General features: G+C 40.0%; 1 protein-coding gene across 3 annotated transcripts in view; it reads right to left on the bottom strand.

The window, feature by feature from the left end:
• Window positions 1-27,403, bottom strand: part of CHD9 (chromodomain helicase DNA binding protein 9) — a 244,924-nt gene that overhangs the window by 178,684 nt on the left and 38,837 nt on the right. Inside the window, exon 1 of one of the 3 annotated variants that reach the window (XM_030832973.3) lies at window positions 15,859-15,967. The exons of the other annotated variants lie outside the window; for them this stretch is intronic. The gene's annotated coding sequence lies outside the window, so the exon portion shown is untranslated. Of the gene's footprint in view, window positions 1-15,858; window positions 15,968-27,403 lie in introns of those variants that run through there. 3 annotated transcript variants of the gene reach the window in all.

The following is a 27,403-nucleotide window of genomic DNA, read 5'->3' as shown; positions in this document are numbered from 1 at the left end:
CGCTGAGCCTGTGTGTCCGGAGCACTGCAACGGGAGAGGCCACAGCAGTGAGAGGCCCGCATACCGCAAAAAAAAAAAAAAAAAAGAAAGACAGACCTCAGAGCAATAACCTAACTGTACACCTTAATGAAATAAAAAAGAAGAGCAAACAAATCCAAAGATAGCAGAAGGAAAGGAATAATAAAGATTAGAGATAAGTGAAATAGAGAAAAGCAATAGAAAAAAAAAATCAATGAAATCTATCCTTAGTTCTCTGAAAAGATCAACAAAATTGACAAACCTTTAGCCAGATTGGCTAAGAGAAAAGAGAGAACATCCAAATTATTCAAAGCAGAAACACAAGAGAGGACATTAATACAGACTTTACAAAATAAGGATTATAAAAGGATAATGTGAACAACTGTACACCAAATTGGATAACCTAGATGAAATGGACAAACTACCACAAAAACTACCAAAACTCACACAAAAAGAAATAGAAAATCTAAATAGATCTATAAGAAATAAGGAGATTGAATCTGTAACCCAAAACCTCCCAATAAAACAAACATACCCCAATAAAATAAAATTTAAAAAACAAAACAAACAAAAAAACTCCCAACAAATAAAAGTCTAGTACCAGATTTCTTTAATGGTGAATTCTATCAATTATTTATAGGATTGACACCAATCCTTCTCAAACTCTTCCACAAAAGTGAAAAGGTGGGAACACTTTCTAACTCATTCTGTGAGGCCAACATTACCCTGATACTGAAGCCAAAGGCATTACAAAAAAACAAAAACAAAAAACCCAAAGAAAAATAACCCTTATGAATACAGATGAAGAAATCATCAACAAAATACTAGAAAACCAAATCCAGCAGATTATACACATATATATACACACATATACAACATATACATCATGACCTAGTGGGACTTATCCTAGGTATATAAAGGTAATTAACATATAAAAAACCAATCAATATCATATATCTTATTAACAGAATGAAGGAAAAAACACAATATTAACTCAATTGATGAAGAAAAAGTGTTTGACAAAGCCTAACACTCTTTCTGATAAAAACACTCAGTAAAACAGGAATAGAAAGAAACGTCCCCAGTTTGATAAAAGCCATATATGAACAACTTACAGCTAACATCATACTCAATGGTAAAAGAATGAAAACTTTTGCCCCAATATCAAGAACAAGACAAGGATGCCCACTTTCACCACTTCTATTCAACATAGTACTGGAAAATTCAGCTGGACAAAATAGGCAAAAAAAAGTAAAATAAAAGGCATCCAAAGTGGAAAAAAAGAAGTACAACTATCTCTATTCACAGGTAACATGATCTATAGAAAACTATAAATACACACACACACACACACACACACACACACACACACACAGAGTTAGAGCTAATAAACGAATTTATCAAAATTGCAGGATACAAATCTATGCAGAAAAATCAGTTGTATTTCTGTAAGATAGCAATCACCATTCCAAAAAGGCAATTAAGAAAAAAATTCCATTTACAATAGCATTTAAAAAAAATACTTAGGAATAAATTTAACAAAGGCCATGTAAGATGTGGGCACTGAAGACTAAACATTGCTGAAAGGAATTAAAGTATATCTAAATAAATGGAAAGACATCCTGTGAATAATGAAATCTAAATAAATCAAAGACAAGGGGCTTCCCTGGTGGCACAGTGGTTAAGAATCCACCTGCCAATGCAGGGGACACAGGTTTGAGCCCTGGTCTGGGAAGATCCCACATGCCACGGAGCAACTAAGCCCGTGCGCCACAACTACCGAGCCTGTGCTCTAGAGCCCGCGAGCCACAACTCCTGAAGCCCGCGTGCCTAGAGCCCGTGCTCTGCAAGAAGGGAAGCCATCGCAATGAGAAGCCCGGGCACTGCAAAGGAAGAGTAGCCGCCGCTCACGGCAACTAGAGAAAGCCCGTGCACAGTAATGAAGACCCAAAGCAGCCAAAAATTAAATAAATAAATTTATTAAAGAAAAATAAATCAAAGACATAATATTGTTAAGATAACAATACTACCCAAAGTGACCTACAGATTCAATGCAATTCCTATCAAAATTCCAAAGATGTTTTTTTGCAGAAATTCATATGGAATTTCAAGGGACCCAGAACAGCCAAAACAATCTTGAAAAAGAACAAAGTTGGAAGACTCACACTTCTCGGTTTCAAAACTTACTACAAAACTACAATTATCAAAACAGTGTGGTACTGGAATAAGGACAGACATACAGACCAATGGGATGGAACTGAAAGCCCAGGAATAAACCCTCACATCTATGGTCAATTGACGATTTTTTTTTTTTTTTTTTTTTTTGCGGTACGCGGGCCTCTCACTGTTGTGGCCTCTCCCGTTGCGGAGCACAGGCTCCGGACGCGCAGGCTCAGCGGCCATGGTTCACAGGCCCAGCCGCTCCGCGGCATGTGGGATCTTCCCGGACTGGGGCACAAACCCGTGTCCCCTGCATCAGCAGGCGGACTCTCAACCACTGTGCCACCAGGGAAGCCCTGGTCATTTGATTTTTGACAAGGGTACCATGACCATTCAATGGGGAAAAACAGTCTCTTCCACAACTGATGCTAGGAAAACTGAAGAGCCACCTGCAAAAGAATGAAGCTGAACCCTTACCTTATACCATATATAAAAATTAACACAAGCAGATCAAAGATCTAAATTTAAAAGCTAAAATTCTAACACTCTTAGAAGAAAACATGGAGGCAAATCTTCATGACTTTCGTTTTGGCAATGATTTCTTAAATATAACACTAAATGCACGGGCGAAAATAGAAAAAAATAGATAAATTGGACTTCATAATAACTGAAAACTTGTGCATCAAAAGACAGTATCAAAAGAGTGAAGACAACTCAATACCCAGAATTTATAAAGAATTCCTACAATTAAATACTGTAAAGACAACCCAACTTAAAGAAATGGCCAATAAACACATGAAAAGTTACTCAACAGTCACTAAGGGAATGCAAATCAAAATCACAATGAGATATTTAATACCTACTAGAGATGCTATAACATAAGGGAAAATAACAAGCATTGAGGAGAATGTGGAGAAACTGAAACCCTCCTACACTGCTGGTAGGAATGTAAAATGGGACAGCCAATGTGGAAAAGAGTGTGGTGGTTCCTCAAAAAGTTAAACATAGAATTACCATACAACCCAGCAGTTCTATTCCTAGGTATACACTATACACCCAAAAGAATTAACAACAGGGACTCAAACAGATATTTATACAGCAATATTCATAGCAGCATTATTCACAATAGCCAAAAGTTGAAAAACTCTAAGCGCCATCAACGGATAAACAAAATTTGGTATAAACATAAAATAGAATATTATCCAATCACAAAAAGGGGTAAGATTCTGATACATGCTACAACAGGGATGAACCTTATAAACACTGTGCCAAGTATAAAAGGCAGACACAGAAGGGAAAATGTTGTATGATTCCTCTTATACAAAATATCTAGAATAGGTAAATTCATAGAAACAGAAATATTAGAGGTTACCAGGAGCTGGTAAGAGGGGAAGTGGGGAGCTATTTAAGGAGAGTTTCTGTTTGGTGTGATGAAGAAAATTGGAAATAGTGGTGATGGTTACACAACACTGTGAATGGAAATGCCACTGAATTGTATACATAATGTTTAAAATGGCAAATTTTATGTTTTTATATATATATATATTCACAAACACACACAAAGCCAAGCATGCTCCTACCTCGGGGCCTTTGCACTTGCTGAATACACTCTTCCCTCATTTCCTATAAATTCTTTTCTCAAAAGTAACTTTCTCGGTGAGGTCATTCCTGACCAACCTATTTAAAACGTCATCGTTCTCCTCCAATACTTCACATCTCTGTCCCCCCACTTTTTGCCTTAGTATTAGCTAACATTCTATATACTTTACATATTTATTTTGTTTAAAGCTTATGTTACCCAGAATATGTAAGTTCTAAGAGGTCAGAAATTTATCCTTATCATATAGTAAGCAATAAAAAATATACTTATTTATGTAATATACACACAAAACTTTCTATTTGGGTAGGCGGCAAAGAAGGAATTCTACGTAAGGCAGAAACTGTTTTTGCCCTTTTAAAAAATCTTATGTGAAACTTTCTTTAAAAATGGCATTAGGGGTTATCTGGACATTAAGCTTATGACCCATTTAAAAATATTTTTAATTTTTTTCTTCCAGTGTTACTGAGATATACTTGACATACAGCACTGTGTAAGTGGAAAGTGTACAGCATAATGATCTGACTTACACACATCATGAAACTGTCATCACAATAAGTTTAGAGATCATCCATCATTTCATAGATACAAAATTGAAGAAATACAAAAAAAAAATTTTGTGATGTGAACTGTTAGGATTTACTCTCAACAACTTCCATATATAACATTCAGAAGTGTTAATTCTATCATGTTGTACACTACATCCCTAATACTTGTTTATCTTATACTTTACCTTGTACCTTTTGATGGCCTTCATCCAATTCCCCTCCCCCCAGCCACTACTCCTGCCTCGGTAATGACAAATCTGACCTCTGTTTCTATGAGTTTGTTTGTATGTTTGTTTTTGAAGTGTAATTCACCTACATTATCTTAGTTCCTGTTACACAAGAGTCTTTTTCTATACATTTCAAAATGATCACCATGATAAGTCTAGTTATGATGTCACCATACAAAGATATTACTTGGTTATTAACTATATTCCCCAAACTGTACCTTTCATACCAGTGATTCATTTATTTTTGCAACTGGAAGTTTGTACCTCTCAATCTCCCTCACTTCTTTCTTTCCTCTCCCACCCTCTTTCCTCTGGCAACCACCTGTTTGTTCTCCGTATCTATAACTCTTGTTTCTGTTTTGTTATGACCTTGTTTTGTTTTTCAGATTCCACATGCAAGTAAAATTATACAGTATTTGTCTTTCTCTTATTTCACTTAGCATAATACCCTCTAGGGCCATGCATGTTATTGCAAACGGCAAGACTGCATTCTTTCTTCCATATATACCACATCTTTTTTATCTGTTCATCTAATGATGGGCACTTGGGTTGCTTCCATATCTTGGCTATTATAAATAGTGCTGCAGTGAACATAGGGGTGCATGTATCTTTTCAAATTAGTGTTTTTGTCCCCAAAGCACAAAATATTTTAAAGTTTTAATTGTGGTAAAATATACATAAAATGTACCATCTTAACCATTTTTAAGTGTACAGTTCAGTAGTTTTAAGCATATTGACTGTTGTGTAACCAATCTTTAGAATTTTTTCATCTTGCAAATTTGAAATCCTGTACCCATTTATTTAAACAACTCCCCATTCTCCTTCCTCCAATCCCAACCCCTGGCAACCACCATTCTGCCATTTCTAAAGAATGTGACTACATTAGATACCTCATCTAAGGGGAATTATACAATGTGTTTGTGTGTGTAAGTGGCTTATTTCACTTAGCATAATATATTCAAGGTTCATCCATGTTGTAGCATATGTCAGAACTTCCTACCTTTTTAAGGCTGAATAACACTCCATTGTACGTATATTATGGCCCATTAAAATTTTTTCCAGTATTTTTCAAGTTCTTTTTGAACAAGAAGCATGATATGCTATAGAATCTATCCTTCAGTAGTATACTTAGCTATTTTATGGGAAGTAGAGTAAAAGATGTCTGGATACCAAATCCCAAACTGCGACCCAATTATCAGACCTAACCTGCTGAGAAAACTTCTAACCAAAATACTATACTATGAAACTTAATTCTTTAATATGAACATCAACTGTGTCTCTCCTTAATTTACCTGATAGTTACTTATAAGCCTAAACAGACATGTTCAAAGTAGACTGAAAGGATCCAAAAGAGAAATTTCCTTACCCAATATTATAGACTAAAACCTATTAGTATTATTTGTTTTCCCCCTACCAGGAGACCAAAATTCTAATCTCTGTAACTAACTGAAAGTGTGACAATATACTTAACCGTCTGGCCCCCCAGTTACCTTGTCAATGACAGGTTTGGACTGAATGCTTGTGAAGGTGTCTTATAACTCAACACTGTCTACTTGGTTTATTTTCTACTCACATATTCTCAAAACACCTACCCCAACCAAACTAGAGATATCAGGAAAAAAAGATTAAAATCCTCATTAAGGAATAAATGCAAGATAAAAAGTAGTGGGCTCTATATTCTAAAATAAAAGCTTATGAGATTTAACTTTAAAAATACCTTTTAACTTAAAAATAAACATTTTTTCCTCTTGAAGACATCAACCATAATGTTCTATACCTAAAATTCTAAAAAAAAATAATAATTATTATGTTACGATTGTTCTATCCTTCTACTATTTGTAGGAGTATCACTGTCCTCATTTTAAAAAAATTTTCAGGCTAGTATGACCTTAACATATAACAACATGAACACCAGCAACAACTAGAACTTAACAGAGAAATAAACTAATTTGTAATAGTTATCCAGAAAAACATCCTTCAAAATTATTCCCAGTAGACAATTTAAGATAACTTAGGTTGTTTTATTAATGTACAATACACAAAATCATCACAGAAGTTGAGATAAGAAGCTTTACAAGTCATGTATTCCAATCTCTATTAACATTTGCGTATAGAACTCTATTAAATCCCATCCTTATGTCTGTTCTGTGTTTTCTTGGTATGTTTCAGATTAATCTAACTGCATAAGGTATCCATCCAGCTGATTAGTTATAAAATAAATTAGATCACTAGTCAATAAGAAAAATATCTGGCAAATACCAATCAGCCATGGCATAGTTGAAGAAGCTCAGGCATGAGTTCAAATTCTGCCATCTCTAAGCTGTATAACCTTCAACAGTTCTTTTAAATTCTTTTTCCTCACCTGACCATCTACACTGCAGAGCTGTTACAGAGTTCAGAAGAATAAAGTCTAAAATATAGTAAGTGCTCAACAAATATGTATTTCCCTCTCACTGACCTATAGAACTAAGAACATATATCAAGATTCTACGTTGGCTTGCAGAAAAATTACTAAGAGCCTGTTATATCTGATTGTACTTAGTTTCCAACTCGTTTAAAAAATATTTATACTAACCAGCAATTTCATCAATATGCCAAAACTCATCTTTGCCCTCCCAATATATATGCTTGCTCATTTTATTCCCTTACTAAAGATATCAATGCCTCTCTACCCATTTTTGCTTCGATTCCCCCACAGGTAATCCATGCCTTAACCATATTGAAATGTTGCCTGAATTCATCAAACTTTCTCACATCTCCATTAATACATACAGGAAGTTCTCTTCACCTATAATATCACTTCCCACCACCCCTGTTACTCTATTTAGTGCTTCTGATATTAAACTCAAGTTCTACCATCTCTAGGAAGCCAGTACACACACACACACACACACACACACACACACACACACAACCTGGCCCTCTGGAAAGGTTAAGCATTCATTAATTTATTTTTTGGCCATGCCATGCGGCATGTGGGACCTTAGTTCCCCAACCAGGGGTCGAACCCGTGCCCCCTGCATTGAAAGTGCAGAGTCTTAACCACTGGACCACCAGGGAGGTCCCAAGCATTCATTTTTTGTATTCCACACTGTACACACTATATTATCATTCTTGGTCTACTTGTCTGTCTTCCCTACTAAACAAGAGGAGTGCAGAGAATGGTTCTTATTCATCTTTATCCCTAACATCTACTAGTATAATTCCTGGCACATAGTAAATACCCAGATGTTTTCAAGAATTCAATGTCATAACGTAAAACAAAACAAAACCTCTCAATCCTTAATAGTAACGCCAAAAATTGAGATTCAAAAGCATTCTTTGAAGCAACAATGTACCATTTTTAAGACTTGAAGTATGCCTCCACTGAAATGCACTTAAAAATGGTTAAAACAGTATATTTTAGGCTATATATATTTACCCTACACACACACACACACACACACACACACACACACACACACACACACACACACACACACACACAGAATGTCTCAGTGATCCAACTGAAGCTTAATTCCTGGTTATCCCTCAAAGAATTTTGCTTTCATTGATAAGTTATTCTACAAGGGACCTATAGCATAGTGGTTAAAAGTAAGGGCTCTGAAAAGAGACTGGTAAGCTTTATCACTTGTTAGCTATGTAATCTTAGGCAAGTCCATCATTTTGAAGCTCAGTTTCTTCATCTGCAAAATGGGGATTGTAATAGTACTGATCTCATAGAACTGTAGTAAATAACCCATATAAAGTACTGCGTAAATACTGTTTTCAAACTGTGCTCCCTAGATTGTTGGGTGATCCTTAGCCAAAGAAAGAAAGGGCTTTAGACCACCCCTTCCCCCATTTCTTCCCCTATAAAAGATTTCACCCTATACATTCTTTTACTTTACAGATTGATCTGTCAAGTAGGATTTTTTTAAAAACAAAGCATTCCTTGGTTTAAAAGAACTGAAACCACTAATCTAATAGCACTCAACTGATGCTCATATTAACATCTCAGTCTGTAGATCGCCACTTACTAAATTCAATTATTGAAACTTACTTTGTTGGCATTCATACTTAATTTAGCTTTGCTTTGCATCTCACAGAAAGGGAAATCTTTAAAAATACAATCTCATCTCTACTCTCGGTAAAAGCTAACTGGGAATAACTAATTTGGGGCTGATATTGAAGACAGATTATAAGTTTCCTAGTTGCTACTGAGTCAGGTCAAGTTGTTTAACTGAAGTGGTCCTGAACATAAATCATACTCATAATCAAATTAAGAGAGTGTGTGTGTATACTATTAACATTAAAAACAGGAAACTGATTTAAGTGAAGAATTCTCCAAAGTTTGAAATACACTAAAAACTGAGACCCAGGTTGATTATCATTAACTTGCAAGGTTGTTGCAGAGTTTAAAAATACAAAGTTCCTAAAATATAGTAAGTGCTTAATAAATGCAGCTTTCCCTCTCATACCTGTCATCTCTTTTCTGACTTCGCAACAACCAATAGTCATTCAAACCTTCCCATGGCTGTTAGGCTTTTCTAGACCTCCTCAGACTCTTTCACTAATTATCTCCAATGCTGTCCTCTCATCACCTTCAAAACCCTTGTGTTCTTTTTCACTCACTCAACCCACCACAGTTTATTAACATCACCACTGCAATTTTACCTCCTTGCCTCAGTCCAATTCAATGTTTCTGAATATCTGTAATATTTATAATATTTACTATTTGCCTGGAACCAAACCTTTACCTTCAATGTGGTCCTTGCTTTTGTTTAATGTTTAAATTCATTTTCCTACGCTTCTAGGCTATCTCTTTGCAGTTATTTGTTTTCTCTCCTCAATTCTTCAATCCTAAGTTCCACATTCTCACCCCAAAACAATTTTGCCTCTTACACTTCTGAGGTTTTCCAGTTGAAAGTCACCAATCATCTTTACAGAAGCCATGTATCTGTCTTTGCATCTATCCCTTTTTTCTTCTATAAATACTATTTTCAGAAGAGGAAGCATGACTCTTCCCCAAAGATAAATCTTTCACCTCTTAATACCTACCATTCCATCTAGCCTTTCAAAGAGACTTACACCCATACATTCCACCTCTCTCGAGGATCTTTAATCACCCCCTGCAATTACCTGCTTTCCTTCTAACTTTAGGCATCAGATCTCTCCTACCTCAAAAATGTAAATGTACAAATGAAATCATCTTGTTTCTATCCTATTCAAAGACAAATATTGAAAATAAATTATCCACTGCCTCCATTTTCCAAATACCCATTTTCTTGTTAACCTCCTGTACTTTAGTTTCTGCCCCCATAAAATTACTGCAACTCTTTCAAAGATAACTAAGAAAATATAGAGAGAAATATATTGAATTCAAGTCAGCTAATTCCATGGGAAAAAAATTTTAATTTACTCAAACTGTAGTAAAGCACAAAATTTTAAGATAAAACAAATTTTATGCAAAATATATGAAACTTAATCATTGTCCTCACCATTTTTTCCCTCTTATAAAAGAACTAACAAGATATATTAGCAGGTTTCTTTCAGAAGAATAACCACTGATTTCCAATATTCGTTTGTTTTTTTTTGGCCACATGGCTTGTGGGATCTTAGTTCCCCAAGCAGGGACTGAACTCAGGCCTTTGGCAGTAAAAACATGGAATCCTAACCACTGGACTGCCAGGAATTCCTCTAGGATAAAATTTAATATGCTTTACAGGGCTGCTGCTTACTCAGGTAAACTAAACTGAAATAACCAATGGCCAAAAAAGATAATCTTTCTTTCCCCCCAAATTTCAAACCATGTCTGTTTGTAGCAATAACAGTGTCTAAAATTACTGGTTAAAAAAGTTCTAAAGCATAACCAAAAAAACCACACAAAAAACCCTTAGATATTCATTTAGCTAACTACATTTAATTATGTCAAATTACAACAGAAACATCAATATCTACAGCTATTTGATAAATAATAGCTACTAATGACAGAAGCTATAATTTTTACTCATAAGCACCCGAAGCCTCATTTAAAATGATACATTTAATATCAGACTGCCTACAAGCTAATAACTTTCAGATTGTTAATTTCCTGAGAATATCAAAAAAACAAGACTTTTCTATTCCGCACCATCACCCAAGTAATACATAAACCCATCTAATACTACGTTCTAGTTCTTTTTTTCTCAAACCTTCATATTTAATATAATCTATATTAAGATATTCACAAATAAACTTTCAAAAATTGAAGTACATTGTTAAAAAGTAAGATCATTTCAGTTACCAACTTTTCTAACATAAATAGGAAGCCCAGTCTTTTGTCTCAAAACGCATTCTATGGGGACTTTCCTGGTGGCACAGTGGTTAAGAATCCGCCTGCCAATGCAGGGGACACGGGTTCGAGCCCTGGTCGGGGAAGATCCCACATGCCGCGGAGCAACCAAACCCGCGTGCCACAACTACCGAGCCTGCACTCTAGAGCCCGTGAGCCACACTACTGAGCCTGTGCTCTAGAATGCGCGAGCCACAACTACTGAAGCCCGCGTGCCTAGAGCCTGTGCTGCGCAACAAGAGAAGCCACCGCAATGAGAAGCCCGGGCACCACAACAAAGAGTAGCCCCCGCTCCCTGCAACTAGAGCAAGCCTGCGCACAGCAACTAAGACCCAAGGCAGCCAAAAATAAATAAATAAATTTTTTTTAAATAGAAAAAAATGCTAAAAACACATACTATGAATATGTCTTAGTGTGCTGTCACACACATAGCTAAAGCTATCCTCACTGAGAGTCAGCACTCAGATAAAACCAGTCCTCACCTTCTGAAGCACTTGTCTATGGATACTGTTCAAACCTTGATTTCTCACCAATCCTTTTTCTCCCCCTATCTTCTTCTCAGTACATCTCACCATCATCTACCTAGTTCCTCAAGCCAGGAACGTGGAGATCATTTTTTTTTAATTAATTTACTTATATTTTATTTTGGCTGCGTTGGGTCTTCGTTGCTGCGCGCAGGCTTTCTCTAGTTGCAGCAAGCAGGGGCTACTCTTTGTCCTGGTGCACAGGCTTCTAATTGCGGTGGCTTCTCTTGTTGCGGAGCACGGGCTCTAGGCACGTGGGCTCAGTAGTTGTGGCTCGCGCACTCTAGAGCGCAGGCTCGGAAGTTGTGGCGCACAGGTTTAGTTGCTCCGCAGCATGTGAGATCTTCCCAGACCAGGGCTCGAACCCGTGTTCCCTGCATTGGCAGGCGGACGGATTCTTAACCACTGCGCCGAAGTCCATGGAGGTCATTTTTGACAGCTTTCATTTACACCCAATTCATCATGCAGTTGTCAACTGCGCCACCATTCCCATCTCCTGTCTCTATCAAATCAAATTTTATATATACATATACACATATATCCTTTTCCATTCCTTCATCTCTACAGCTGCTACCCTAGTTCCAGTTATCATCATGTCTTACCTCAACAACTGTACTAGCACAATGTCTTTGCTTTTACCCTTGCCTTTCTCCAATCCATTTTCAGCCAAAGTGATGTTTTAAAAATTTAAAGTATATTACTCCTCTGCTTCAAAATCTTCAATGACTGCAATGTCCTTAGTAAAACCCAGAAGTCTTTAACATGTCCTTCAAGGCCCTGCATGGCCCCGCATGATCTGCTCTCTGCCTCTCTCATTTCATCTTGCACGGTTTCCCTCCATTATTATCCTCTTGCCACCCTGAACTTCTTTCATTCCTTCCAACATATTAATCTCTCTCCTGCCTTCATACATATTTTTTCCATTCTAGGAAACTCTTTTCCTGCCTGGTTTCTTATTCTTTATGTCTTGACTTAAATATCACCACCTGAGAGGCCTTCTCTGACCGTACAAACTAAAACCCTCCCCATTTTTCTCTCATAGCACTCTTTTCCCTTACTGAATTCACCCCAAATTGTAATTTTACATTTATTTGCTTGTTCATTATGTCTTTCCACTATTATGCTGTAGATTCTACAAAGGCAAGGATTACACTACATATAATAAATTAGTAAGTAAAAGGATCACTTAATAAATCTACTTAGTGGATGAATGAATGGATGTGCATGACCTAGAATCCAGGAAACAAATTACAGCTCTAAGTGGCTTCCCCTCCTCTGGGTCTCCCATCGTCACGTGATCAACTTTCCAACTGTTACCAAAAGAGAGGAGCAAAAGGTGTTCCTGCAAACTCAAAGGCAATACAATAGGAGGAATGCCAGGAAATTGTACTCGATGTCTAATAGGTGAGACAAATAATGGTATGATTTCATGGGAAGGAGAAATCCTTAAGGGCTACAATGATGAGAGATGATTTTATTCACAAGGTGGAATTTGACCTGAGTATTCAGACTGGTAAAATTTGGAGAGGTAGAATGTATGGGGAGTGAAGCCCAAATAAGGAATTAAGAGACACAAAGTGTTAGAAGACAATTATAGAACTGGAATGTGGCAACTTATATTTACAAAGTAGATAAGTGTAAAAAAACTAAATCTCTCATCATGTAAGAAATCTGTATTTTGTTAAAACATGTTAATCACGTTAAGACCACAACATCTACAAAACATTTGAAAGGTTACAATAAAATCATTCTCAGTCTCCATAAATCCCTTCTAATTCTAATCTTTGGCTTTTAAAGTTTTTCAAACATTTATGACAACACACTCTCATAATTAGTTTTCATAACTCATTTTCACTCTGACCAACTACCTCAAGTTTCCATATTCTTATCACTGTGTTCTTTATTCACTATACTGACACCTGATGAAACTTCCCCAGTAGATCTACTATTTCAATCATATTTATTTTTCCTTTATAGCCTTTGATCTCTCTAGAACTTCATTTTTTTCTTCTCTGTCGAAGTAGTTGACTTTTTCTTGTTCTACATTTATTTCAATGATCTAACTCTTCAGAAAATCTAAAATATTCATATGTACCAACATTTTAATTTTACTATTGGTAGAAGCTTCAAAAGATTTTACTTCTAAATCTGTAATGTTACTTCAGTTCCTGCCTCCTAAATTTACACAAGCCCCCCCTTCAGTTCTATCTTGTTTCCATAGGTAAATTATCAAGGTCTAGTTCAATGCCTTATGGAAGGCATTCAGTTATATTAGATAAGGGGTTTGCAGTTAAAAGTTTCTAGAGATACTTCCAAATTGAAAATGTTATGATTTCATTAATCTTATCTTCTCATGGGCTTTTTCCATTGACAACACTGCTTATCTTTATTCATGCTTGCCTACTTGAGGTTATTCTAAAAATGTTTTCCGGTTAAGGCCAACTTACCTGAAATACCAATATACCACTATTTCTTTCAAAACCTCTGCTTTTTCTAACACTTAAATCCAAGCATAATTTTTGCATTTCAGAGGAGGATCTCAGGATACTTAGAATCACAGAATTGTCAAACTGGAGCACACTAAGGTTCACAGAATTTAAGAAACTTGACTACATCTATATAGCTAGTGAAGTGACAAAGTCCTGATTCTAATCAGCACTCCTTCCAAGTCAAGAAGGCTTTACTGGTTACTCCAGCACAATGTTTTCTTCCTAACGCTATTTCCTATGTCCTTAGGACATCACCTTCTCCTAGTTAATCAATCACAACGTTTTTCTTTTTTAACTCTCAATTACCCTCACTCTCGTAAAACCGTTCAAGGATGACAGAGATACCAGAAGCAAAACTGGGAGGCAACTACTTTGCTTTTTCTCAGATCATTTTATGTCTGTATTATATGATCTGCATTTTATAGGAAATTCCCCAAGGAGTGAGACCTGCCAATACGTTGTAGTACACTACAACGATTTAATGTGAAGTGCTAAGGCAATGGAAGCATAAACAGAAAAGTCTTGGAAGATACATGGTTTTACTTGCTTGGAGCAATAGATATTTTTCATTTAGTAAATATTTATCAAATATCAATCATATGGAAGGCTCTGTGCTACCTATTAGCAAAAAGTCACATTTAAATTCAAGTACTGTAAATCAAACAGAAAAGAAACACTATGTTCATCCTTTTGCAAAAACAAAAACACCAAAAACAAACACAGCACAACCCTCCCTCTGTAAAGTGGAATCCCCCCTTAAGTTCACCTTCTGTATATTCAAGTGTTTGTAGACCTAATGGTTCTAAGTACCTGTACAATTATACAGAGTTTAGATAGAGTAACATTACAAAACAAGCCCTCTTTCCTTTTCAAGATCATAGCTACTTAAGTAAAAGTGGTGAGACTGAAATCAGAGAAAACGAAACGCTGAAAAGTGGAATGCAAAACTGAGAAATTAAACTGCGATAATGACTGCATTAAGGAAAATAAACTTTATTTAACGGGGGGCGGGGACTCTGAGGTACTTATGAGTATTTCACATAAACTGATAAAAGTCACAAAAGCGTCAAATCCCAGTCTTCCAAGAAAGTAACACTGTAAATATCACCATTAAAAAAACAAGTTCTTGTCTACTTTGTTCTGAAAAGTTTTATTTTCCTTAAAAACAAAACAAAACCAGAGAAAAGCAAAACAAAACCAAAAAAGGAACAAACAGAAACCACTCTGAGCTGGCGACTGCGACAGGCCAGTCAGACACCCAGGCTTTCTGGGTCGCGCTTGGCTTTGGGATGCATGTCCGCGAAGAGAGCCCTGGAACCACCCATCACGTCCCACACCCAGATCCCAAGAAAGCAGCAGTCGCGGCGAAGGCCCGACACACACAGGGGCTGGTGGGGTCCGGGGTCCGGGCCCTGCTGCAGACATGGAGAGGCCCTCGGGACGGAGGATAACAGAGAGGCAGCGCGGTCGTAACCCGGACGCCTAGGCCAGGAAAAGCGCCGAGAGCGTCCAGGGCTCGAGGGCACCCAGCACTCGCGCGGGACGCCTTGTCATGAGTCACGGAGGCGAGAAAGCAGGCGGGCGGGGGAAGAGGCTGCAGGATGGAGGGAAGCCCGACCCTCGGGAGGGAAGCGAGCGGACGGGGAGGCCCCGACCTCACACGGGGCAGGGAAGGGAGGCCCTGCCTACCCACGCCCGGCCCGCCCTGCCCTCACCTCCATCCGACGCAACAGGCGCTGCGGCCGGGTCCGGACCCCGGGGTCTGCGTGCTGGGGGGCGGGGGCAGCAGCCCGCAGCCATGACAGGAGCGGGGCTGGCCGCGGGCGGGCTGGGCCGCACGTGCGGGCAGCGGCCCCTCCCCGGCCTCCCCGCGCTCTCGCCCGCCCGCCCCCGGGGGCCAGCCCCTCACCTCGGCGGCGGCAACGCGGCCCGGCCTGCCCCGACCCCCCCACCTCGGCGGAGCGGCGGCGGCACGTACTCACCGCCGCTCACGGGTTCTCGGGCTTCGCCATGACTGAGGCGCCCCCTGCGCCCCCCGCTTCGACCGAGACTGACACGCGCGGCTGGCCGGGCGGGGGCGGCCTCAGGCGACCACCCGGCTGACAGAACCCGCCCCCGCCTCTCCCCACCAGTTGAGCAGCGGCCACTGCCCTGCGGCGCCCCCAGGCTTCCTCCCCACGCCTGGGGCGACGGGTGGCAGCGACAGGCAGCTGCGGCACTTACCGGCGGCGCGGCCAGGCCCCCCTGTCAGCGCGGGGCCGGGAGGGAGAGGAGGGAGGAGTGAAGGGGCACCGCCTCCCCCGCGCCGCCACGCACCCGCCTGATTGGCCCAGTTCACTCCCCCAGCGCGACCCCACCAGCCCCTGCGAGCGGCACTCCGGCAGCACCGGCGCGTCATTTGCATACTTGTGCCCGCGCCGCTGATTGGCCCGGGCTCGGAGGGGCGGTGGAGACGGCGGCAGCTCCCGCCGCTGCTCCCGCCGCGTCGGGCGACCGAGGAGGGAGGATCCTCTCTGCCGCTCCCCTTCCCTCACGGCCCGGCCTGACCTGGGGCGGAGGGCGGCGGGAGGCGGGGTCGCCGCCCGGCTCCAACATGGCCCCGCGCGCCGCCGACCCAATCGCCGATGCGGTTACTCCGAGAGCCCTGGGCGGCCTCGGGGCGGGGAAGTGTTGGGGCCGGGCGCCCTCTGGCCGGAGCGCGGGGCAGTGCAGTGGCCCGGGCTCCCGTCGCCGCCCCGCCGCGGCCGCCACGTCAGGCCGCGCCCTCGCGGCGGCCTCTCCCCTCCCCGCGGCCCGGCCGCCACGTCAGGCCCGGCAGGCACGCCCTAGCCGCGAGCTGACCGGTGGCGGGTTCGGCGCCGAGGTCATTCACACGCTGGGCCCGGGGCCGCCGAGGAACCGCGAGAGTTTCTAGAGCCTCCCTCTTGACACGGCCGTAGTCTTGGACCCTGGTTCTCACTTCGCTCTGAGACTGCGGTGGCACACGCCTGTGCTTTAAAATCGGGAGCAAGGAGAGTGTCGCCGCGATGATGCAGCGATTCAGTCCAGGTGCTAAGCACCTGCCGCGGAAAAGGCACCAGGCTGAGGAGAGATCCAGCACCAAGCCCTAATCTAGAGAGAGTACGCACCTCGAGTGGTAGAGAGCTGGGGCTGACACACCTAGTCATCTCCATGGTCAGGCCCACGTTCTAAATTAAACAGCTATGAAGGGAAAGAAAGACCCCCCCGCCCCCGCCAAAAAAGAAGGGCGGGGGAGAAGGTGACGTTGGGCCAGAAGTAGGGGGCGTATAGAAAACCGCGGCCTAAGAAGGCGTGGGGAAACCTGGGTCCCCTCTCGCTCTGTCACTAATTAACTGAGTGACCTACATTAAATCATAACGTGTCCCAAGGCCTCGGTTTTCCCTTCTGTGAAATGAAGAGGCTGGACACATTTTTCTAAAAGCCTTCCGATTCTAAAATTCTACCGGTCTGTCTTTCAGGCCCTGAGCTGGCTTTAATACCTGACTAAAACTTAAGCATCCATATTAGAACGAGAGAAGACAAAATAATGGAACGTTAGAACTTCAGCCAGCCTCCCTGATGTTTGTTCGGAACTGTTTACCGTTTCAAATCCTAGGAGGGTGATATCTAACATTCACTTTACAGTTGACAGAAATCTCTTGACTTTCTGTCTTCACAAAGAAGCATAGAGCAATGTCACTGTGCTTGTTTATGCCTCACCAGAATGGAATGGCCGCGGTATACAGAGTGCTAGTTGCCAAGTAATTTCATTCTTCATATTCCGCGTGAAGGCTCTCCAGAGTAGAGCAACACAACTCTATTTAGCTGAGATACTGAAAGGGTTAGGAGAAAACCCTGCTGAGAGAGAAGTTACAATTACAGTTTCGATTCCCCTCAAGGATACTTAACAACAACTACACACTAGGATAAGAATGCACGGAAACAGTTCATCTCTGAGCTCGCTACACTACTTATTTGAATACCACTTTAGTTTGCAAATCCAACCTGTTGAGTCAAATCTAAGGCCAGTAACATCTCATTTATCAACTTTACCTAGTTGACAGAACTTTTCTCCCAAAGAAAACTCACGTTTTCTTGAATACAGCCCTTTGAAAAAATAAAGTTTGGTGATTAAGGAGCATCATTATCAACACTATTGCAGTTTATTATGACCAATGAATGCCCTCAAAATTATGTAGATTTGTCCCTATAATAATGACCTCTAGAATGCTGTTTTTATGATTAAATTTACATCTGTTTTTTTTTTGTTTGTTTGTTTTCGGGTTTTTTTGTCTCCTTTATCACTCCTGGGCTGACACTTCTCCATTGTCCTACCTAACAACCTTCTTTCGTTGTTTTTTTTTTTTGTTTTTAATGCTTCTATTGTACTATGAACCTAGACACAGATAAACTTCTATTAGTTTAGACTTTCAAGATTTGAGTAAAGATTTTCTGTGGGGTTCTCCTGTGAGTTAAGCACATGAGGTTTTTTGGTTTTTTGTTTTTAATTAATTAATTTTGGCTGCGTTGGGTCTTTGTTGCTGCACACGGGCTTTCTCTAGTTGCTGCGAGCAGGGGCTACGCTTCATTGTGGTGTGCGGGCTTCTCATTGCAGTGGTTTCTCTTGTCGCAGAGCACGGGCTCTAGGCGTGTGGGCTCAGTAGTTGTGGCACACAGGCTCAGTAGTTGTGGCGCACGGGCTTAGTTGCTCCGCAGCATGTGGGATCTTCCCATACCAGGGCTCGAACCCGTGTCCCCTGCATTGGCAGGCGGATTCTTAACCACTGCACCACCAGGGAAGCCCGTTTTTTTCGTTTTTAAAAATATTTATTTATTTACTTATTTGACTGCACCAGTCTTAGTTGTGCCATGCGAGATCTTCTTTGCTGCATTAAGGATCTTCGTTGCAACATGTGGGATCTTTATTTGGGGCATGCGGGATACAGTTCCCTGACCAGGGATCAAACCTGGGCCCCCTGTATTGGAAGCGCAGAGTATTAACCACTGGACTACCAGGGAAGTCCCCAAGCACGTGAGGGTTTTTGACATCTATTTTGCTCAATGACGAGTTTTTGCTTACTTCTGAAATCTTAGTAGTAGTAGTTTTTTTGTTTTTTTTTTTTGTTTTTTTTTTTTTGCAGTATGCGGGCCTCTCACTGTTGTGGCCTCTCCCGTTGCGGAGCGCAGGCTCAGTGGCCATGGCTCACGGGCCCAGCCGCTCCGCAGTATGTGGGATCTTCCCGGACCGGGGCACAAACCCGTGTCCCCTGCATCAGCAGGCAGACTCTCAACCACTGCACCACCAAGGAAGCCCCTTAGTAGTATTCTTGGTAACTGAGGTTTCTGGATATGTGCACTCTGGAAAAACCATTGCAAAGGATGGCTCTAAATCCCAGAATTTAGAGGCTACATCAGTAAACACTACTCTTTGCAATTTAAATTAATAAGAATCAATATCATCAACATCAAAATCTAGCAACACTGGCCTACTAGTTCCATCAGGCAATGGAATGTCCAGAACTAGGCAATGCTCTCTCCAGGATCCTCTATTCCACTCTAGAGTAAAATTGGGTCCATTCCTACCCAAAGTCTTTCAAACCAAAAAGACCCCCATATCTGTAGACACGATGTTTCAGGTCACTAGGAAGCCTGTGCTATGTCAGAGAGCCTTTCTTCACAACCCGAATGAAGCATGCTACAAGTGTCTCCAATAGGTACATTTACTGAAATCTAACTAGTCCCAAGTACTGTGTAAGGGTTTATAAGAGTTTAGCCAAGGAAGCCAGCAACTTCCAACTTTGTTATAGTATTGCATATTTGTTATTTTAATTTACCTTCACAGCGACTCTATGAGAAAGGGATTATTTTCTCCATTTTATATGGAGAGGGTTCAAAATCTTGCCCTGGTTACACAATCATTGAGTGGCAGAGATAGGATTCAAACTTAGAACTGATTGGCCCTAAAGCCTGTAACTCTTAACCATTACACTATATTCCTCCCTCAGCCTTAGTTTCCAATTCCATGTTTATCAAGCAAACTTTTATCAACTAATTTGGCACCTTGTAAGGGGGAGTTCCCTGTATAGGCATTTTGGTTGAGGTTACCAAAAAAGGACTATCTCAAAATGTATATGGTATATCAAACTTGGCATTTTCTTGCAAGTTTGAGGGGTATGAACCAATGCTCTGGTACTGTTCACTTTGGGGAAAAACTGATACAATCAAGATCCTAAAACTGCAAAACTAAGGATTAGACCCTACTTCAGTGAGACCTACAGAAGTGATGCCCACAGAATAGTCAAAACAACCTTGAAAAAGAAGAAAGTTGGAAGACTCACACTTCCTGATTTCAAAACTTACTACAACACTACAGTAATTGGACAGTGTGGTACTAGCACAAGAATAGACACATAGATCAATGGAATAGAACTGAGAGTCCAGAAATAAACCTTTACATTTATAGTCAATTGATTTTCAACAAGGGTGCCAAGATATTTAAATCGAGAAAGAAAACTATATTCAAACGCTAGAGAATGAAGTTGGATCCCTACCTCACACCAAATACAAAAAATAAATGAAAAGGGATGATAGAGCTAAATGTAAGAGGTAAAACTATAAGAGTCTAAGAAGAAAACATAGGAGTAAATCTTCAGGAACTTGGGTTAGGCAATGGTTTCTTATATATGATACCAAAAGCATAAGCAACAAAAGAAAATATAAATTGGACTTCATTAAAATTAAAAACTTTTGCACAAGCAACTAAAGAAAAAAATAAATTGAATATCAAAACAGAAAACCTTTGTGCTTCAAAGAACACCATTAAGAAAGTTCAAAGAAAAACACCTACAGAATGACAGAAAATATTTTCAAATCATACATCTGATAAGGGTATAGTATCCAGATGTATAAAGAGCTCTTACAACTCAACATTTTTTTAAAAATCCAATTTTAAAATGGGCAAAGTAGTTTTAAATAGACATTTCTCCAGTGAAGATATACAATGGTCAATATGCACACAATAAAATATACTCTAATAATCATTAGTTATTAAAGAAATGCAAATCAAAACCACAATGAAATACCACTTCACATCGATTAGGACGGCTATAATAAAAAAGACAGGCAGTAACAAGTGTTGATGAGGACATGGAGAAGTTAGAACCCTCATACTTTGCTGGTGGGAATGTAAAATGGCGCAGCCACTTTGGTAAACAGTTCTTCAAAAAGTTAAACAAAGTTATTACATGACCCAGAAACCCCAAAGAAATGAAAACATATGTCCACACGATAACTTACACATAAATGTTCATAGCAGCATTATTCATAATAGCCCCAAAGTGGAAACAACCCAAATATCCATCAACTGACAAATGGATGAACAAAAGTGTTATATCCATACAAAGGAAAATTATTCAGCCATAAAAAGGATTGAGGGGACTTCCCTGACGGTCCAGTGGGTAAGACTTCGTGCTCCCAATGCAGGAGGCCTGGGTTCGATCCTTGGTGGGGGAACTAGATCCTGCAGGCATGCTGTAACTTAAGAGTCCGCATGCCACAACTAAAGATCCTGCGTGCTACAACGAAGATCCCACGTGCCGCAACTGAGACTCAGCACAGCCTAAATAAATAAATAATTTTTAAAAAAAGGATTGAGTACTGCTACATGCTACAACATGGAATAACCCTGAAAACATTATGTAGAATGATAAAAGCCAGATACAAAAGGCCATATATATGATTCCATTTATATGAAATGTCCAGAATAAGCAAATCTAGAGAGACAGAAAGTGGATTAGTGGGTGCCTAGGACTGGGTAGGAGGGAAGGGGACGAAGAATGGAGAGTGATTGATAATAGGTACTTATGGGGGGGTAATGAAAATGTTCTAAAATTAGATTGTGGTGATGTTTGTACAACTCTGTGGATATACTAAATACCACTGAAGTGTGAATTTTATGCTAAGTAAATACTATTTCAATAAAGCTGTTTTTTAAAAAGTAATGCATAGCCAGCAACTTCTTTTTATAGTATTACATTCATTAAATCCATATATTAGGTATATATGTGTATATATACACACACACACATATAGGAACACATGTTGGAACATGTTGGAACATATATTTTAATTATATTTATATTAATTCAGCAGCAAATAATTTTTTTAACCTGAAGACTGTTGGAGTGGCACTGTTATTTCTCACATTGGGCTCACCAGTTTTGTGACTTTGGTATAATTTACCTTACCCTCACCATGTATGTGTACCAGACTGGGAGCTGTGTTGGCTACAGAAGAAGGGATTATTATTTTCATATAAATAATATTAAATTATTAATAATAAAAACTGGGGACTTCCCTGGTGGCACAGTTAAGAATCTGCCTGCCAATGCAGGGGACACGGGTTCAATCCCTGGTCTGGGATGATCCTACGTGCCGCGGAGCAACTAAACCCATGTGCCACAACTACTGAGCCTGCACTCTAGAGCCCGAGAGCCACAACTACTGAGCCCATGTTCCACAACTACTGAAGCCCGTGTGCCTAGAGCCCGTGCTCCCCAACAAAGAGAAGCCATCGCAATGAGAAGCCTGTGCACCACAACGAAGAGTAGCCCCGCTTGCCGCAACTAGAGAAAGCCTGCACACAGCAACGAAGACTCAACCCAGCCAAATATAAATAAATATATTAAAATAATAATAATAATAAATACTGAACAAATGTGTTTGGACAAAATATCTTCTCATTCATCTTTATTGACATTCATTCACAGGTTGAGGCACTAAAGAAAATGTTGTTTCACAGACCAAAGGTAAGTACTTTAGGAATGCTTTTTTAATCTCTTACACATTTTATGTACATTCATAACTTAAATGTTTTATGCCCCATTATATTATGGAATATAACATGATTTCCATCTTTCTGCAATAACGAATAGTAGCTTGAAGAGCTTAGATACTTCTCCACTCTAGGAAAAGAATCTGAAAGTTGGTTCAGTAGTGAATAAAAACTAACTTCACTTTAGCCCCTGGGTGTTGTGAAATTTCCTTAACTCAGTGGAAAACATAGGTTCTTTTTAGAAGAAAGGGTAAAGGATATCATTAGAAAGCTCTTCAGCCTCCCTTTTCAGACTCTTGTTCAAGCAAATAGAAAAAAGGGCAGGCTTTCAGTTGTAGCTTAGAGCACCTCAAAGATCAATTAAAAGCATGTTCAGCACTGTTTTCAAATCTAGTGGCTGCTGATAACAACATCCAAAGGATGTGTTCAGCCAGGCAGCCATTCTTCAGACTCTTATCTTAGGCCTACTTAATCAGGGACAGATCTTAAGAGTCTCTAAGTTGTATCTATTTTATCCCCTGCTTTTAGCTAGAAATATACTTCAAAGCATGATCCTACTTGGCAGTTCAAATTTTCCACTGTTTTGCTTTTATAAACAGTTGCTTGTCCTGGGAATTCCCTGGCGGTCCAGTGGTTAGGACTCCGAGCTCTCACTGCCAAGGGCCCGGATTCGATCTCCAGTCAGGGAACTAAGATCCCACATGCTGCATGGTACGGCCAAAAACAAAACAAAACAAACAAACCAACAAACAAAAGTTGCTTGTCCTAATCTTAAAAGGTCTTCAGAAAAAAAAAAAAGAGGTTTTGCTGTTTTCCTTGATAAGACATCCCTGAGCACCTTATTCCTTCTCTTTGTTCATCTGCTTCTCTTTGGGTAATATAAGCATTCCTGGAGAAGTTATATCTAAATCAAGTTTGGGGAGATGAAATGCATGATGTGCAGCTGCAATTTAAGAAATTAATTCATTCAACAAATATTTAAAGAATATCTCTGAAAAGGAATTCCCTGGTGGTCCAGTGGTTAGGACTCAGCGCTTTCACTGCCGGGGTCCGGGTTCAATGCCTGGTCAGGGAACTAAGTCCCGCAAACGGTGTGCATGGCCAAAAAAGAAAAAAGAAAAAAAAAAAAGAATATCCGTGAAGTGTCAGGTACAGTGCTAGGTGCTGGGAATCCAACAATGAAAAAGATAGCATGGTCCTTTCGCCTCATGGCAAGTTTTGTCAAGTAAATAATACCCACTAATTATTTTTATTAATTTATTAATACTTAACTTTCATTTACAGGTACTGTAATTGGTATACGAAAAAAACCACGTATGCTCTATACCACAGAGCCTAAGGACTAATGGAAACTGTAGACATGTATTTTTCTAATCAACTGGTTTGTTTTATAGGCATTATGGGCATCTTATTTCAAGGAGAAATCCATCCTGGTGCAATTTAAACCCATCTTGTCTTGTTTAAGCTTCAAAAAAGAGAAAATTACACCAGGTTTCCTCTGAATATTTCTTGATTTGTTTTTCCTCGTTAGTTATAGCCATGACTATAATTTGGTCACCATCTTTCCATAATCCCATCGGCCAGGTTTCACGCTCCTTATTCTGTCTTGGAAAGAGCTTATAAAACTCGTATATTATTGTTAGGAATAAAATAAATCCTTTAACCATTACATGGTCTTGCATTTTTTTTAAATAACTGAGTGAGTTTTTTCTTACCTCATATGGATTTCTTAAGAAGGGCTATCTTTCTTATTAATATCACCTTTTAAAGCACTCTTTTTTTATCAGGGCAGCATGCGGTCTCTTACGTAAAAGCATGTGGAGATTATTGGAATTCCTGGACATTCTGATTGAGGATGCATATTCATTATAGTTGTTTTCTCTGCACTGAACCCCATGGTTTGTTTTATACAGGAAGAGTGACAACATGCCAACCAGGAAAATTAATTCCAGGTTATATGACTGAAAAAATTTTTTTTAAATTCAAGAGCAGAAAGGCCTCAGAAAATTTTGTTGAAAGTAAGTCAGTGTAGCTTTCTGGTTACCATTAGATGGTAAGCAGTTAGTGACCCTGCACAATTTCTTTTTTTTTTCTTTTTGGCCACGCCACATGGCTTGGGGGATCTTAGTTCCCCAACCAGAGACTGAACCTGGGCCCTTAGCAGTGAAAGCACGGAGTGCTAACCACTGGACTGCCAGGGAATTCCCAGACCCTGTGCAGTTTAAGTAGAAGTCTTGTGTGGAAACCAGGAAAGGAGCTGAGTCAATGTTTCTTAAAACAAGAAATTCATAGAAATTGTCTCCTACAGGCACATATTTGATTTCTCCAACATTACAAATAGTTGACAAACGTTTCACCTTCCAGAAAGTTTGGCTGGGTAGAGACCTCAAAACTAGTATATCAGAGAACTGAATTTCTTCCAAAACGGGGCCAGTTCTGCCTCGCTGATTGGCTGTATTTGAGTGATGGTTAGCAACAAGATAAAAGACCGAAGCATTAGGCCAAATCCTCTGGCTATCAAATACATAACTGAATTTTCCCTTTTCTCACGGTCTATCTCAGTGTCATGGAGGACTGCCTGACTTTTTCGCATAGTCAGCAATTTTTGGCTAATCCCGTGGAGCCGTCTTCGTCCAGCACCCAGTATCCTGGCTCCTAGAAGACACTTCTCCTTGTGTTCCCTTTTCAGAATGTGTACTATTTGGCAAGAATATACGGAGTGATTTGTGGAAACTGTAAGAAATGTCAGGCTGGAGCTTGCTCATTCTCTGGCACTCCTGTTTGTAGATAAACAAAAGTGACTGCAGTCTTTTCTGTTCCTCAAACATACCACCCTTCCTTGTCTCGGGAACTTTTCACCCTCTATTCCCTCTGCCTTTCCGTAGGCTCTAGGTATGGCTGCTCCTCACAGAGGCCTTCATTGACCCCTAATTACTCCGGGTGGTTTCCTTGTAAACACCACAGTCCTGTGTGTGTGTGTTTGTCTCCGCCCACTAGAAACCAAGCATCTCGAGGCCAAGGCAGGCTCAGTCTTGTTCCTGGAAGTATTCTCAGCACCTAGAACACAGGTGCTCAAGAAGTGTGTATTTTCACCACTATATTTATAATAGATAACCAACTAGGACCTACTGTATAGCACAGGGAACTCTACTCAATATTCCGTAATGACCAGAATGGGAAAAGAATTTGAAAAAGAATAGATACATGTATATGTATAACCGAATCGCTTTGCTGTACACCTGAAACTAACACAACATTGTTAATCAACTGTGCTCCAATATAAAATAAAAATTTAAAAAACACTCTCACTTAAAAAAAAAAGAAAGAAAAAAAAAGAAATGTGTATTTTCCACTGAATGAAATGTTCACCCAAAATACCTGTAATGTCCCGGGAGAAAGAACTGCTGTCATTTGGGGTTATCTCACCTGGTTTTGAATAAGATATTGGAAGCCTCAATGAGAGATTCTCAAAGCTAACTGCATACTAGAATCACCTGGGAAACCTAAAAGTTACCTTTGCTTAGACCCTGCCCCAACCTAGGGGTGATGGGTCTCAGGCACCAATATGTTTTAAAACCCCTTTGTGTCATTGCTTGTGCAGCCAAGGTAGAAAGTACTGCTCTAAGTAACACGAAACTGAATAACTATACAACTACCGTGTTCTTATCCTCTAGGTGAGCCGTTTCTGTGTCACCTCTGTCTAGGGCAACCTAAAGTGTTCTTCAGACTACCCTTGTGGCTTCTGAATACCTGCCTCGCTATCGCAAAGGGGCAGAATTAGGCACAAACCAAATGAAAAATTAACCTCCCAGGAAAGAAAGAGAAAAGGCACCCAAGTAACTGAGGTTCATCTGTTAGGACCTGCTCTCAAAACCTCAAACTCAAACGGGAAAGTTCCAGCACACTTCTCTCTTCCTTCATAAAAGAAAGTCATCAACAAACCCCTTCATATAGCTGTAGAAGTCAGAGGTAATCAACCACTCACTCAAGTGCAAAGTGAATAAAAAACAATGCTCCCAGAGGGATGTGTCCAAATTCCATCCTCTTTCTTGCAGGAAACAGAGACCAAGTAGTGGTGGGCTCAGAAACATTTGTCCATATTTTTTGTTATGGCAAACTCTAAATTTGAAGACCTTATGAATAATTGGGACCTCTACTTTTTTTTTTAAGGAAAAGCAATGGTTATTGATATTTTTCTCAAGCTGTGCAATTAATAAACTATTTTTCCTTTATTTTTCATAATCACCATCAGAACTGTTAACAAAACCTAGATTCATGCTGAAAGTCAATTCGTTTCCCCTCCAGTTAGAAAAACCAAATGACTTTAGTAAAATGGAGCACACAGGATTACAAGTAGAAATTCAGGCCCTACCACTTGCCAACTGAATGAATTATAAGCAATTTTTCTTGCCTGTTAAATGAGAATCAGAACATCTATGCTCTCTGCCTCACATTTCTGTTTCCTACTAATAATGTTCACAAACATTATTCTCTGAAAATGTTGCGGTGTGTAAATGAAAATTACTGGTCTACTGTCTTGTAGGTGAACATTTTTTTATAAGCTCCTTTTTTAAAAAATTATTTATTTAATTTATTTTTGGCTGCATTGGGTCTTTGTTGCTGCACGCGGGCTTTCTCTAGTTGCGGCGAGAGGGGGCTACTCTTCGTTGCGATGCACGGGCTTCTCATTGCGG

Source organism: Globicephala melas, chromosome 19, assembly GCF_963455315.2.
Source record: "Globicephala melas chromosome 19, mGloMel1.2, whole genome shotgun sequence".
NCBI lineage: Eukaryota > Metazoa > Chordata > Mammalia > Artiodactyla > Delphinidae > Globicephala > Globicephala melas.
This window is presented reverse-complemented; position numbering and strand designations above follow the sequence as displayed.